The sequence below is a fragment of the Cryptomeria japonica genome, chromosome 1 (genome assembly GCF_030272615.1).
Source record: "Cryptomeria japonica chromosome 1, Sugi_1.0, whole genome shotgun sequence".
NCBI classification, from domain to species: domain Eukaryota; kingdom Viridiplantae; phylum Streptophyta; class Pinopsida; order Cupressales; family Cupressaceae; genus Cryptomeria; species Cryptomeria japonica.
Window position 1 is genome coordinate 467,103,768 of NC_081405.1, and position 13,145 is coordinate 467,116,912.

The following is a 13,145-nucleotide window of genomic DNA, read 5'->3' on the forward strand; positions in this document are numbered from 1 at the left end:
ACACATCTGTAGCTCCTCCTAACCAAAATCTTCAGATTTTCACTGATCCATTGCCTTCTCATACCTCTAATGCAATTGAGGCTAATGATTCCTCTCTCTCATCTGATGGTCTTGTGTCTATGACTCCGAATGTGATTAACTTTGTAGAGCAGCAAGAAATCCCTAAAGAACCTTCCATCACATTTGATTCCAGTGAAACCATTAGGGCACCTGATGGTCCTTTATACATAGTTGCAAAAGTTAAGAATACACCTTGCCGTGGAGTGCTTATTGATCCTTCGTGCATGGTTAATGTTATTACTGAAGAATTTCTTTTTACTTTGCAATTGAATCAAGTGATAGATGACAAAACAGATGTGATTGTGAAACTATTTGATGCATTTTCTTCTCCTGCAATTGGTTCTATTACATTGCCTATTGAGGTCCATAACAAATCTCTTGATGTGAACTTTGCTATTATTCCATCTTCCGAACAATTTCGTGTGAAGCTTGGCTATCCTTGGCTATCTTCCATGAAAGCTATTGCTTCTCCTATTCATAAGTGTTTGAAATTTCCCCATAATGGTGAAGTTGTTACTGTCAATCATAGTCTCTTTAAACCAGCTGAAAGAACCTCTAGTGTTCCTATTGATTACTTTTGGCCTAAACAATTCCAATCTCTTCCTCCGCGAAGTGATCATCTTTTCAAATCTTATCAAAAGTGGAAAACAGATATGATCCTATCTCTAAGTGAACCTAGAGCACCTAAACTTGATATTCCTATCATTCTTGAGAAGGAAGTTCTTCCTTTGAAAGATAAAACTAATGTCTTTCCTCAAGAAGATTCTCAACCCATCCCTATGGATGTGACTATGTCTATACCTAATAAACTTCCTAAGAGTAGACCTATACCTCCTCGTCATGATGGACTTGGTCTTCTCCCTAAACCAAATATTCCTCCTTTATATGGAGCAGTTCCTCCTCCTTCTTTTTATAGAGAGAAGAGACCTTCTTCTTCTCCTATTATCCAGCCTAAGAGACCACAACCTAAACACCCAAGTGCTAAGGATGAGAACATTCCTCCTCCTCAGTCTTCTCCACTTCCTACTAAGACTAGACGAAATCGTTCTGCACGTGAACGCCGGCGAAAGCGTCATCTTAGAGCTCAAACTTTACAATCTCCAAAAACACCTTCAACAAGCATTATTCCATTTTCTCCTCAGCTGGAAATTGAGCCGAAATCTCCTAAACATAAGATGCATGATGGTCTTGATCCGGTGCGAGTTAAAGATCCTATTTTTATAAATCTTGATGATGATATAGATGAAAATGTTATTCATGATGAAAATGTTACTCCTCTTGCTTCTGATAGTGAATATGAACTTGTTGATGTTGATAACCATTTATCTAATGAATTTTCTAAAGCACTTATCCTAGCTCCTAGACAAGAACAATGTGGCTTGGAACATGAACATAGCCCTTGTTTGGATCTTGTGATAGCTCCATCTGCTGTGTTGGATGTTCCTCCTCTAGCGTGTTCCCTGCCTTCCCGAAACATTGATCAGCAAGATCGGGGGGTAGATGACATGCTAGACTAGTTACATTAGCATAGCAGATTCTCTCCCCCTCTCTTTCGTTACTTCTTCCATATGTTATTCTCATTCTTCTATTTGTTGTCCTTAGTGTTGTTTACTTGAGGACGATGCAAAGTATTGAGATCTCTCGATCTCTCTCATGTTGACTCAAAAGACACATGTGTTCCCTTCTTCTAGGTGACCTTCCTTGATTAGGGAATGAAGAACAATTATGCATACATACATATGATATATATACATGAATTATCATACAGCATACTGACCCCGAGGAAAGCGAAGTCACCTCATGCTTTGTGTTGTGTGTCTATTATCCTTGGGCTTATCTCACACTTGGGGGCTAAATCCTTGCGATAACGTGCTCCTTTCCTTTCTCATTTCTTATGTGTATCACTACGTTAAAACAATCACCCCCGGTGAGGCGTGTGCGATCGCTTTAACGTAGGGGGGCATACATCCCGTTCATATCTTTTCAAGATACTTGAAAATTTCTTGGCAAATTTAGCCTTGCCTTGAAAATTTTTGATATCTTTCTTGCATGACTCATAGTGAGGGAGCCTTAGTACTGACAGTCATGGTTCTCCCTCGTGATCTTCCCTTTTACTTTGTCAATCTAAGTCGTAAGATCCTCAGTCCACTGGGGGCTTGGTGTATCTTGCCTCCTTGACATGGTGAAAGTCTTTCAATGTTGTTTCCTTGTACTTTACCGGAAGTATGAGCATACATACTCCAACTAAAGTGGGGGCTAAATGTAGCATCCTAAAATTGCGACACTTGCAATTTCGACTGCATTTCGGTCTTCACGATGGCGATGCAACACGCAACCTGAATGGAGACCCTGAAACTTGCTCACGACACTGAAAACTGCATTTTTCAAGCACCCTGGCCTGAACCTCCTTGCACCCTGTTGTCCCGAGAGGTGGGACCAGAGCGCCAAGCGCCCTGGTCCCTGGGTCCTATTTTGGGCCCGGTCTCCTAAGGGGTCTCGGGTCTTTTTGTTTGCAATTTGGAAATTAACTTTCCTGGTCAGCCTAAGGTCAGGAAAATCAGTCTATCAGCCCTAAATGACAAGTATATAAACTACATTTTTCTCTCTCATTTGGAGATAACACATACATGATGAAAAAGGCGTGGAAACTATACTCAAGCATTCAAGCATTCAAGCATTCCTTCTAAGTGTCCATTCAAGGCTAAGTGTTGCATTCAAGACAAGGATTCAACCATTGAAGAGGAGATCACATACTACATGCTACATACAACATACTACTACAACATACAACATACAACATCTAAACCTTCGCACATAAGGATACAAACATCCTTAGAACAAGGTATTAGTACTTATTTTACAGTCATTTACATTTACAGCACTTGCTCATTTCTTGGTTAATTCCAAAACCGGGGTTTGACCTAAAGGCAAACCCCTAATCCCTAACCCCCCAATCGTCTTCGCTTTTCTGTGTGTAGGTTGCAGGTACGCGGCCGAAATTGAAGATCTGGAATCCTTGTGCAGAGACGAACAGATCCCCCTTCGTTTCACGGATTTTTCGGAGGACCGTGGCGCCGGGCGCCATCGTCCTGACAACTTTTGCTCAAATTTGCAGGACAGTGCCGTATCGACATTTTACTGCTAATTCTAGGTCCGCAGCTTCATACTGTATTCCTATCTCAGTTTATAAGCGAATCTTTATCACTTTTTATGCATGCTTAGCTTAATTCTCCTATCAACATTCTTTATGAAAGAGGGTAGCCTTGCTGTCTTAACCCTTGAAACACATTTAGCATCCAATCTTGCATTGCGTGGGATTGGATCTTGTGGGTTTCAACCCCTCTTTTGAATTTAAAGTCTCTCCCCTAAGTGAAAACCATCGAATCCTAGCGAACCTCCCTTCTCTCTCCTCGGAGTTGGAAGAGGGGAGAGCAACTAGGGTTCGATTGCGATTTTCCGCTTTACAGGGATGACCAAGGCACCCAGGACTATTGCACATATGATTCTTATTTGTCATTAATGTCAAGCATATTGGTGGTCCTATAGATGGTGTTATTGTGATGTAAAAAATAATTGGTGGTTTGATTGTCTGTGCTATTGGTTTGATTGCTAGTTGTTGATGTATAGTTCTTTCTTGTTAGTGGTTTGAATATTGGTCTGGAAGTGTCTTGATGCAGAAGTATATAGTGGTATCTAGATTTTGGTATGGATGTCTGTCAACAAGTGATATATGTTGGAATCAATGAACACTAAGAGGGGGAGTGAATCAATGTTCTAGTATTTGTAAATTTGTTAATATGATTCTTTATCCACTGGATGCACAAGTAAGAAACTGAAATGCAGAAACACAAAGAAAATATGCATATAACCAAACACCAATATTTTTACGTGGAAACCTGAAAAGGGAAAAACCATGGTGGGATTTGAACCCACAATATTACTATACTATGGCCAGTCCTAAAACAATATTACATGAGGGGAATGCACATGCATTTAGGCACACTGCCTAGAGATCACTACTCAATTACAAAAGGGCTACAACCGGAGGAAGACTCACTACCTTATAGGCTAATAGAAAATTATTACAATGAGTAATGAACTAAATAAAAGCATCTGACTATGCCAAGTAATAGTTCCAGTTAGGCACAAAGTGATCCATTGTGTTGTTTTGATAAATTTCTCTATTCTACTCTACTACTGATTACCGGATCAACAAAACTTGAGGTGTGCATGTGAAATTGTGCTCAATCGCTCCCAAAAGTCATGTCACACATCATATCCTTACAAAAAAGCATTATCCAAGTCAATATTATATATCCGCACTGTAATGGTCAGGAAAATTATGGTAATAGATCAAGATGAAAACTGCCCTTTCCCTCAAAGAGAGATGAGAGTTTCACTATTGATTATCCTTCAAGCACTTTTTACCATTACATTAAGAAGATAAGGGATAATTCACTAGATTCAATCTCCACACAAAGATAATAGATTGAATTTTGAATGAATTAAGAATGTTAGGATGATCCCCTCTTCCTTTGTTTGATTTGGAAAGGAATTTGTTTGACTTATGTAATGCAAAAGTGACAAAGAATCGATTATAACTTGAGTTCGAAATAGGGGATGAAGTTGTGCACTTGGATTTGGCACTAAAATGTTGAGATGAAGTCGCCCTACAAATTTGACAAAAAGTTGTCTAAACCGTGGCGGGAATATACACAGTCCTCCAAAAAATCCGTGAAACAAAAAGGGTTTTTCTGCCTCTGCAAATGAAGCCTAAATCTAAAAGTACAGCTATGCACTTGCAACCTACACATAGAAAAGAGAGGAAGATGGGTTGGGATTGGGGGTTTGCCTTTAGGTCCAACCCCAATTTTGGTATTAACAAAGTAATGAAAGAAAGCACTTGCAAGTAGATGTAAATGAAAGATTGAATTGTTAGTTACCTCAAGGGAGGTTGTAGTAGCAATGTCGATAGAAATGCTTGTGTAGAATTGAATGTTGAAAGGGATCTCCTCTTAAATGGTTGAATCCTTGACTTGAATGCAACACCTAGCCTTGAAGGGAGACTTGAGAATGCTCAATGCTGGAAAAGAATGCTTGAATACTTGGATGCTTGATTGCTTATGCAACTTGAATCTCTCCAACTTTGACCTATTTAGCTTATGCAATCTCCATTTATGCAAATGAGAGGACGAATGCCCCTTAAATACATGTTGGTGGTTTTGAATTTCATCATGGGCCGACATCAGGGAAGTTTTCCCACTCACTGTACATCCCACAATGCATGCTCTAGGAAGGTCCTTCCCCAAAATAGAGCAAGGATAGGGGCGCCATGCCCTTGTCCTACCCCTTTCTCCAGGGAAGATTGTAGACAGAGTGATGTGGAGGCCAAGGAAGAAGTTGTTTTCACAAGTCAAGCACTCTCTGGTCTTCGATTAGGCTAGAGGATTTGAGTTCACATGTGTGAGGACCCTAATGCATTCATAAATTGCTAGCATCACAATTTTATGACACTAGACACACTAGCAAAAATGATCTCCCACAAGTCGGCTTCACAAAATATCAAAATGTGAAATGTGTAGCTTCAAGTTGGCTCAAATATTCACAAAACCATATTTCAGATCCAAAAATCATGATCACACACTTCCCATAAGTTGGTCCAATTACCTCAAACTTGCAAACAATCACCAGAATCACCTCAAAGAATCTGGTCCACATGTCACACCTTCAATAATGAAGATAACCCTGTTTTACTGCTCTCCTGGATATTGGACCTTCCGACATGCTAAAGAATCAACACCAGAGGATAGTATTGCATGATAATTTTCTTCTCTTACTCAATCAACTTAACCCAGATTACTGAAACCAAGAACACATCACCGAAAATGATAATTGTTCACCAAAGTTGTACACAAAGTATTACTGACAGACTTGCACCAAAACTTACTCAAAACATCCTCACGACATCTAGATAACCAAAACACCATATCGGATAAGATTGATAGGCTGAGTTGCCATCAATGACAACTCCTAATAAATCTCATGCATCATACATCATCAATCTTCACCGAAGCATCACCAGAATAGTGTCTTATGCAGACAATCTCCCCCTTTGGCATTAATGGAAACACTATGAAAAATGCTCCAAAAACTACAAACAATCTAGCAATCTGAATTTTGTACACTCAACTGACTCCCCCTAAGAATAAGCATCATTTTTCACTACACTCTCCCAATTCTCTCCCCCTTTGACATCAATGGTAAAGGGTAGGAAGCTGCCAAAACTTATGTACAAAAGAATGAAATAATTTACATGAATTTAAAAATGTCTGCATAAGTGACCTTCAAGGATTGCAGGTACCCATTCCATCCTCTAAGGAAACAATCTAAAACATTATTCAAAGCACTGAACATGTATGCATGCACTTCATCACCTTTAAGATCAGATGGCACCGCTTTACCTAAAGCATTGACTACATCCTATTGAGCTATAAGTAAGGTGTCCATCCGAGGAGTGATCAGACTTCTTATTTCTCTCACTCTGCTTAATACTTTCTCTTTTTCTTTATTCAATCCCTTTATTTTGTCAGTAAAATCCATTATTTGAGCTTCTAGGGAACTAGAAAAAATCGAATGAGGGGAAAATGAGTGACCAATACTTGCTAGCTTCCATTCAAGATCTCTTATTTGCTTATCAATATTTGTAGTAAACTTGGGCAAAAATAGACATGATTTAAATATTTTTCCACCTTCACCTAATGCATCCTCTACACTCTTCATGACAGTCTTCAAAACTTCCCTATCAGCTTCAATTGTTTTCAAATAGGTTTGAAGCCTCATCTCATTAAACTTATTCAAAACCTTTATATCGATCGCTTTCTCTAATGATACAAAATCATACTCTAGTTTATTTAACATATCCTTAAGCTTTTCCAGAGGGTGAGTCATTTGAAATCTACTTAAGGTTAGGCTAAACTTTCTCCAAAACTATAGTGGCCAAAGATATGACCTGTTTCTCTTCTGATGCGGACTTGAGTAAGTCCTCACTAGTCTTGATCTGTGCAAGAGTGGCCAACTTTAATGATTGAAGAGGGGATAGGGTGCTTAAGTCTATCAGACCATAAGAAAGATCATCCTCAACTGCAATCTTTTTTCCTTTATCAAGGATAGTAGCTTTTGTCATGTTTGTCGAAGGCTCAACAATTTTGTCTTCACCCTTCTCCTTCATAGGTTATTCATTTATATCCTTTTCACCCTCTTTGTCATCATCTTTGATCTTTCCCACTTCACCCAACTCCTCAGCTATCATCTCTGCAATTATTTCTATCTTAGGAGGATCTTGAGTAGCATCACTAGATTTATCCACAACTTGATTATCAAAGGCATCAATTGAAGCTTCTTGTTCAACCAGATCAATTTGTATAGTTGGTTGATCATGTGGAACTTTTCTTTGCACACAAATCATCAGAGGAGAAGTGTCTTTACTTGAATGTCCTTTCGGTTGGGTATCATTCTTCTTCGGCCATTTTATTTCAAATTTTTCTTTAAAATACCTTCAATATCTTTCACTACTTTGTCTACCCTTTCGATCATTATTTTATTCACTTTATGCTTGCTCCAGAAACTTTCCTTTGCAAGTCCTAAAATCTTAGGTATTTCTTCTCTAGTTATTTCCAAACACAACTTTACTAATGTAAATTATTTCAACCTTCCATCCTCTATACTGGTTGTGTGTCATCGGGTGTCCAAGATATCATACAAGCTCTTGGGGATCATAGATGGTAATTCTATCAAGACTTTACTAAATTTATCCATATATTCTACAATTTCTTCTTCAATTGCACGCTGGTCTTTATCCTCAAAATTATCATAATACATAGAAATATTTTTCAAATTTCCATCTTTCAAAATCTCTTCAAATAACTGTTGTAAAGTCAATAGGGGCACAATTTCATATGGACCTTCTATCTTACTGGATTTAAGAGCTTGATCTGTCTCAAATTTCTTCTTGTTGTTGGCTCTGGCCTTTTCGGATGGCTCTCCTTTTGACTTAGCTTTCTTGGTTGGAGGAGCATCACCGGATGTAGGATTTCAGACTACCCTTGCATAGCTGTCAATCTTCTTTACTTTCCTTGCCTCTTCATCCAACTCTATTTCCTCTTATGTTGTAGCATATTGTCTTGTGGACTTATCCTTCTTCCTTTTCTCTACTCCATCAGTAGATGCTACTAGTTTAGGCTTGGGAGGAGCTGTCGACTTCTACACACCAGGGGTAGGTGCAGATTTGCTTGGATTGGCCTTGGGCTGCTTGGGAGGAGCCGATTTAGCTTGTGGATTCACCACATCTTCCTCCTTCTGAAATTTCTTCTCTCTTGCCTTATGCACTACGTCTCTAGTAATTCCCATCTATTCAGCCAATTCCTCTACCTCCTTTCTCACTTTCCTCTTCCTTCTGGCCTTGGTGAATTTCTTATGTAGGCTTAGGTCCTTTTCTTGAAAAGTTCCAAATCTCTACTCTTTCTAATCTATCGATTGACTTAGTAGGTGTTGTGCATATGCATCAAGCGTGATAGCATCAACCTCATTCCCCATGGGCATGATCCAAACTGTTCTTAGCTCGACTACCTCCATATGCCATTGATATTTATCAACCATAAGACAAATGGTCTTCTCATATTTCTCTACTATCTCTTTGGATATTCTTTCTCTGGCTTTCATAGAGGCTTACAAATTCTTGAGATAGCCCCATAAGGTAGATATCCTCATTGTATTGTCACTTATACCCAACAACCCTTCCTTAATTTGCATCGCTACCGGTTTGTCATAAGCCCATTGGACTTTTCCAATACCAAGGATCTCATTCAAGAAATAAAGAGATAAGTATACAATTAAAGATCCAAACTTGAAAGTATGTTTCTTATCTTTCTTAATTTTCTTCAAGTTGCTCAACAATTCACTCAGGAGTATTGAACAAAGATCACACCTTTTATCCTCCTTAAGCATCTGATATGCAATGAATATTGTAGCACCAGAGACTGATTTATGCCTGTTGGATTGATACACCTTATAGCCCACCACCATAGAGGCAAATCTTACATCATGCTCCACAATATCACTAATTGTCATCGACTGGATGTCATATTGGGAACTGGTAATGGCTGCCACAGTGGTATTCAGTACTTTCCTCAAGCTAGGAATATCACTAGTTGCACTCAAGCATGTGATTTCCTGAATGGCCTTCTTTGTGATCTTATGTGGTCTGTCTTGCTAGATAAACTCATCATGAACTCTGTTGAGAATGTACTAGACCCATTCTGCTTCATTAAATACCAGGAAATGGATGAATTGTGTGAAACCCTTATCGAGAAGAATATTGTATTTTGACTTTAGGTTTCCAAGATTGTCTGACATATGCTTGTTATACAGTGTAAGCATGTCTACATTTCCAAGTTCTTCAATGTCATAGTGAATGTATGCCCTTATATCTTCATCGTGAAGAACATTGTACAAAACTAAAGAAAACGCTCCTTCTGGATCATCTTCAACTGATTTGAAAGGATTCATTTTGAAAATGGGTCTTTCCCTCTTAGAAATCTCAACTACTAGAGAGGTAGAAACACTAGATGGAGATGCCATGATAATTTTAGGGTTTTAACAAGATAGATCATGAGTGGATAAACACCTCTTGATTCACAACCAAGTGTAGGAAATCGTTGAATGTCGCTTCAAGCTCGCTTTTGCTATCAAATCTCTTTCGCTTTTCTTCTCTTTATACTCATTAGCAGTAGTCAACTCATCTCTCATAATTATGATCTATTTTTCAAGTTCTTGTCCATCATTATTTGTTTGCACCAATTCAAGTTTCAACTGATCATTCTCATATGTCAATTTGCAACACTCATTAGATTTATCTTTCAAGGATTGAGTCAGGCTTTCTTCATTCTTCTTCCAATCTTCAATCTCCTTAGTCAACTTCATGACAATAGATTGCATCTCATTCTTCAAAACTGCATTCTCCCTGGCCAACTTCTCACATTCATCAGTCTTGTCCATCAACTCCTTTCTCTTTTCCCAATAAGTGTTCAATTGATCTTTTAGATTTTCAATGAAGTCTTTAGCTGCATTTAGATTTCTTTTTAGGCTACTCTTTTCCTTCATTGTTGCATCAAGATCTTCAAGTGCCACACTAAGATGTCTCTACAAAGTGGAGTCCATTGATTCAATTTTATGAATCTTCCTCAAGCTGTTAGGCTTCTTCCAAGGCACTAAGCTCTGATACCAATTGTTAGAATCAATGAACACTGAGAGGGGGTGTGAATCAGTGTTCTGGTATTTGCAAATTTGTTAATATGATTCTTTATCCACTGGATGCACAAGTAAGAAACTGAAATGCAGAAACACAAAGCAAATATGCATATAACCATAACACCAATATTTTTACATGGAAACCCAGAAAGGGAAAAACCATAGTGGTATTTGAAACCACAATATTATTATACTATGGCTAGTAGTAAAATAATATTACATGAGGGGAATGCACATGCATTCAGGCACACTGCCTAGAGCTCACTACTCAATTACAAAAGGGTTACAACCCAGATGAAGGCTCACTGCCTTATAGGTAATAGAAAATGATTACAATGAGTAATGAACTGAATAAAAGAATCTGACTATGCCAAGTAACAATTCTGGTTAGGTACAAAGTGATCTACTATGTTATTCTGATAAAATGCTCTGTTTTGCTTTGCTATTGATTACCATATCAACAAAACTTGAGGTATGCATGTGAAATTATGCTCAATCGCTCCCAAAATCATGTCACACATCATATCCATACACAAAAGCATTAACCGGGTCAATCTTGTTGGCATTTTGATGATGTTTTGATTGTCATTGATGGACACACACTTTCTTGATGTATGAGTTATGCTCAACCGGTAATTGTTCCAATCGTTATTGTGTATTATTGAATGAATAGTCTTTAGACTATCGGTATTTTGCAGAAGATGGTTTACTGGTCACAGATTGACTGAAGACCTCAAGTGGTACGAAGGACCCAAGCAGTAGTTAACTTTTTTATCAGAAGACTACGATCTTCCAGTCTTCATTTTTGACAACTGATAATCGATATATTGTATTAACAGGTATATATCTGTGATGAGTTACCAACCGGTATTACTGAAATCTGTGATGAGTTATCATCCACTGACACTTTGGCAGTGTGTTTGTGTCATGTTACCAAATGTGTCTAGATGCACTGTACCTAGGAACTTGTAGTCTAATTCTATTAGACCGACATGAAATCAGATTCCTTTATAAGGACATCATGTCTAGGGTTTGCATGTGAGATATAGAATATAAAAGGTTATGTGCGATCATTGAGGAGAAGATTAGGTCTATGTGAAGAGATAGAGTGTGGAGATATTGAAGACCGGAGTAATGCTGAAATGCATTAACAAGGAGTTGTCAAGGATCTAATTAAGCATATTGTGTTAGCATCTAGATCATTCATTTGTTGATTACTAATATCTTCAACAAGTCTAAAACCCTTAACCACATAGGCCCAGCAAAGCCTTTGTAAATCCTCTAACAAGGTGGTTCACAACTGTGGATCTGAAATCCTTTAACAAGGTAGTCTTTAACAGGACTTATCTCCTAACAAAGATCTAGATTCCTAACAGGATCTATTCTGGTGAAGAACATTGTATGACCTTAACCGGTCTGACCTTAACCAGTCTGGTTACTACTCTGTAGATAGTTACTTGTGAGTTTCTACTCACCATGGTTTTTCCCATTTGGGTTTCCATGTCAAATATCTTGTGTTATGGTGATTGTGCTTTTGTGGGTGAATTCTTTGTTTGCTATTTGGTTTGCACTTATCTTAACTAGTTTATTAGTGAATCTATTGCACCAGTTATCTCCTAAATTATTTAAAAGATTGATTACAGTATTTATTGGTATACTAATTCACCCCCCCTCTTAGTATTCATCATTTGGTATCAGAGCCAATCTTTCTATAAGTCTAACCACTTGGAAGGAGATATGGGGGAATACAGTGTGAGGGAACTTACTCATTGTCTCACTCAGACTGAGAGAGCCTATGATGAACTCAAAGTCAAGTATAAAGCCTCTTTGGCCAAGAGAAGAGAGCATGCTGAGAAATTGATGGAACTCACTGAAAATAGCTCTTCTGATGAAGATGACATGGATGCCCTAGTTGAAGATGTTGAAAAATTGAATGAATATAAAGTCAAACTAAGAACAGAGTCTGAAGGACTGACTATCAGAATGAGTCAGGAGCTTGAGAACAGAAGGAAAGCTGAAGATTTGGTAAAACACAAAGATCATGAGATCTCCAAGATGAAGCAAGAAATCGATACCCTTACCGCTCATCTCCAAGAGAGTAAAGTGGAAAAAGAATTAATACAAGGTGAACTAAACATGGCTATTTATGATAATGCAACCTTGATGGAATCTAATGCTGCTATTTCCAAGGAACTTACCGAGTCAAAGGAAATACTTGCCAAATTCAATCAGAGTACTGCTAAGCTAGAGCAAAAGATAGAATCGGCAAAGCCAGTAAAGAATACCACTGGACTTGGTTTCTCTGGGTATGAGGAAGGTGAGACCTCTAGAACAAAAGCCAGAGCATCAAAGAAGCAACTGACATCCAAGGATAAAGGTAAGAAAAAATTTAAACCTGTTTGCTTTATTGTCTCAAAGAAGGACATACTGCCAATGTGTGTAGAAGCAAGGCCTACAACAATTTTCCTTATTTTCAAAATAATATGCCTACATCTAATAGATTCAATGGAAACTTTTATGCATGCAACAAGTTTGGGCATAGAGCATTTGAATACAGGTCAGTTTTGCACAACACTGGGAGATATTCTCCAAGGACTGAAGGAGTTATTATAGAACTTCCTGTGAACGAGAATCCCAACCGATACAATACCTATGACCATCGGTCAGTCGGTTATCAAGCGACAACTAGTTGGAAATTTTTTTTTTGATCTGTCGTGATAGCGGTCACAATGTTGTAACATGCAGAAGGAAGAATGGAAGTATGAATAACAGACCATGGG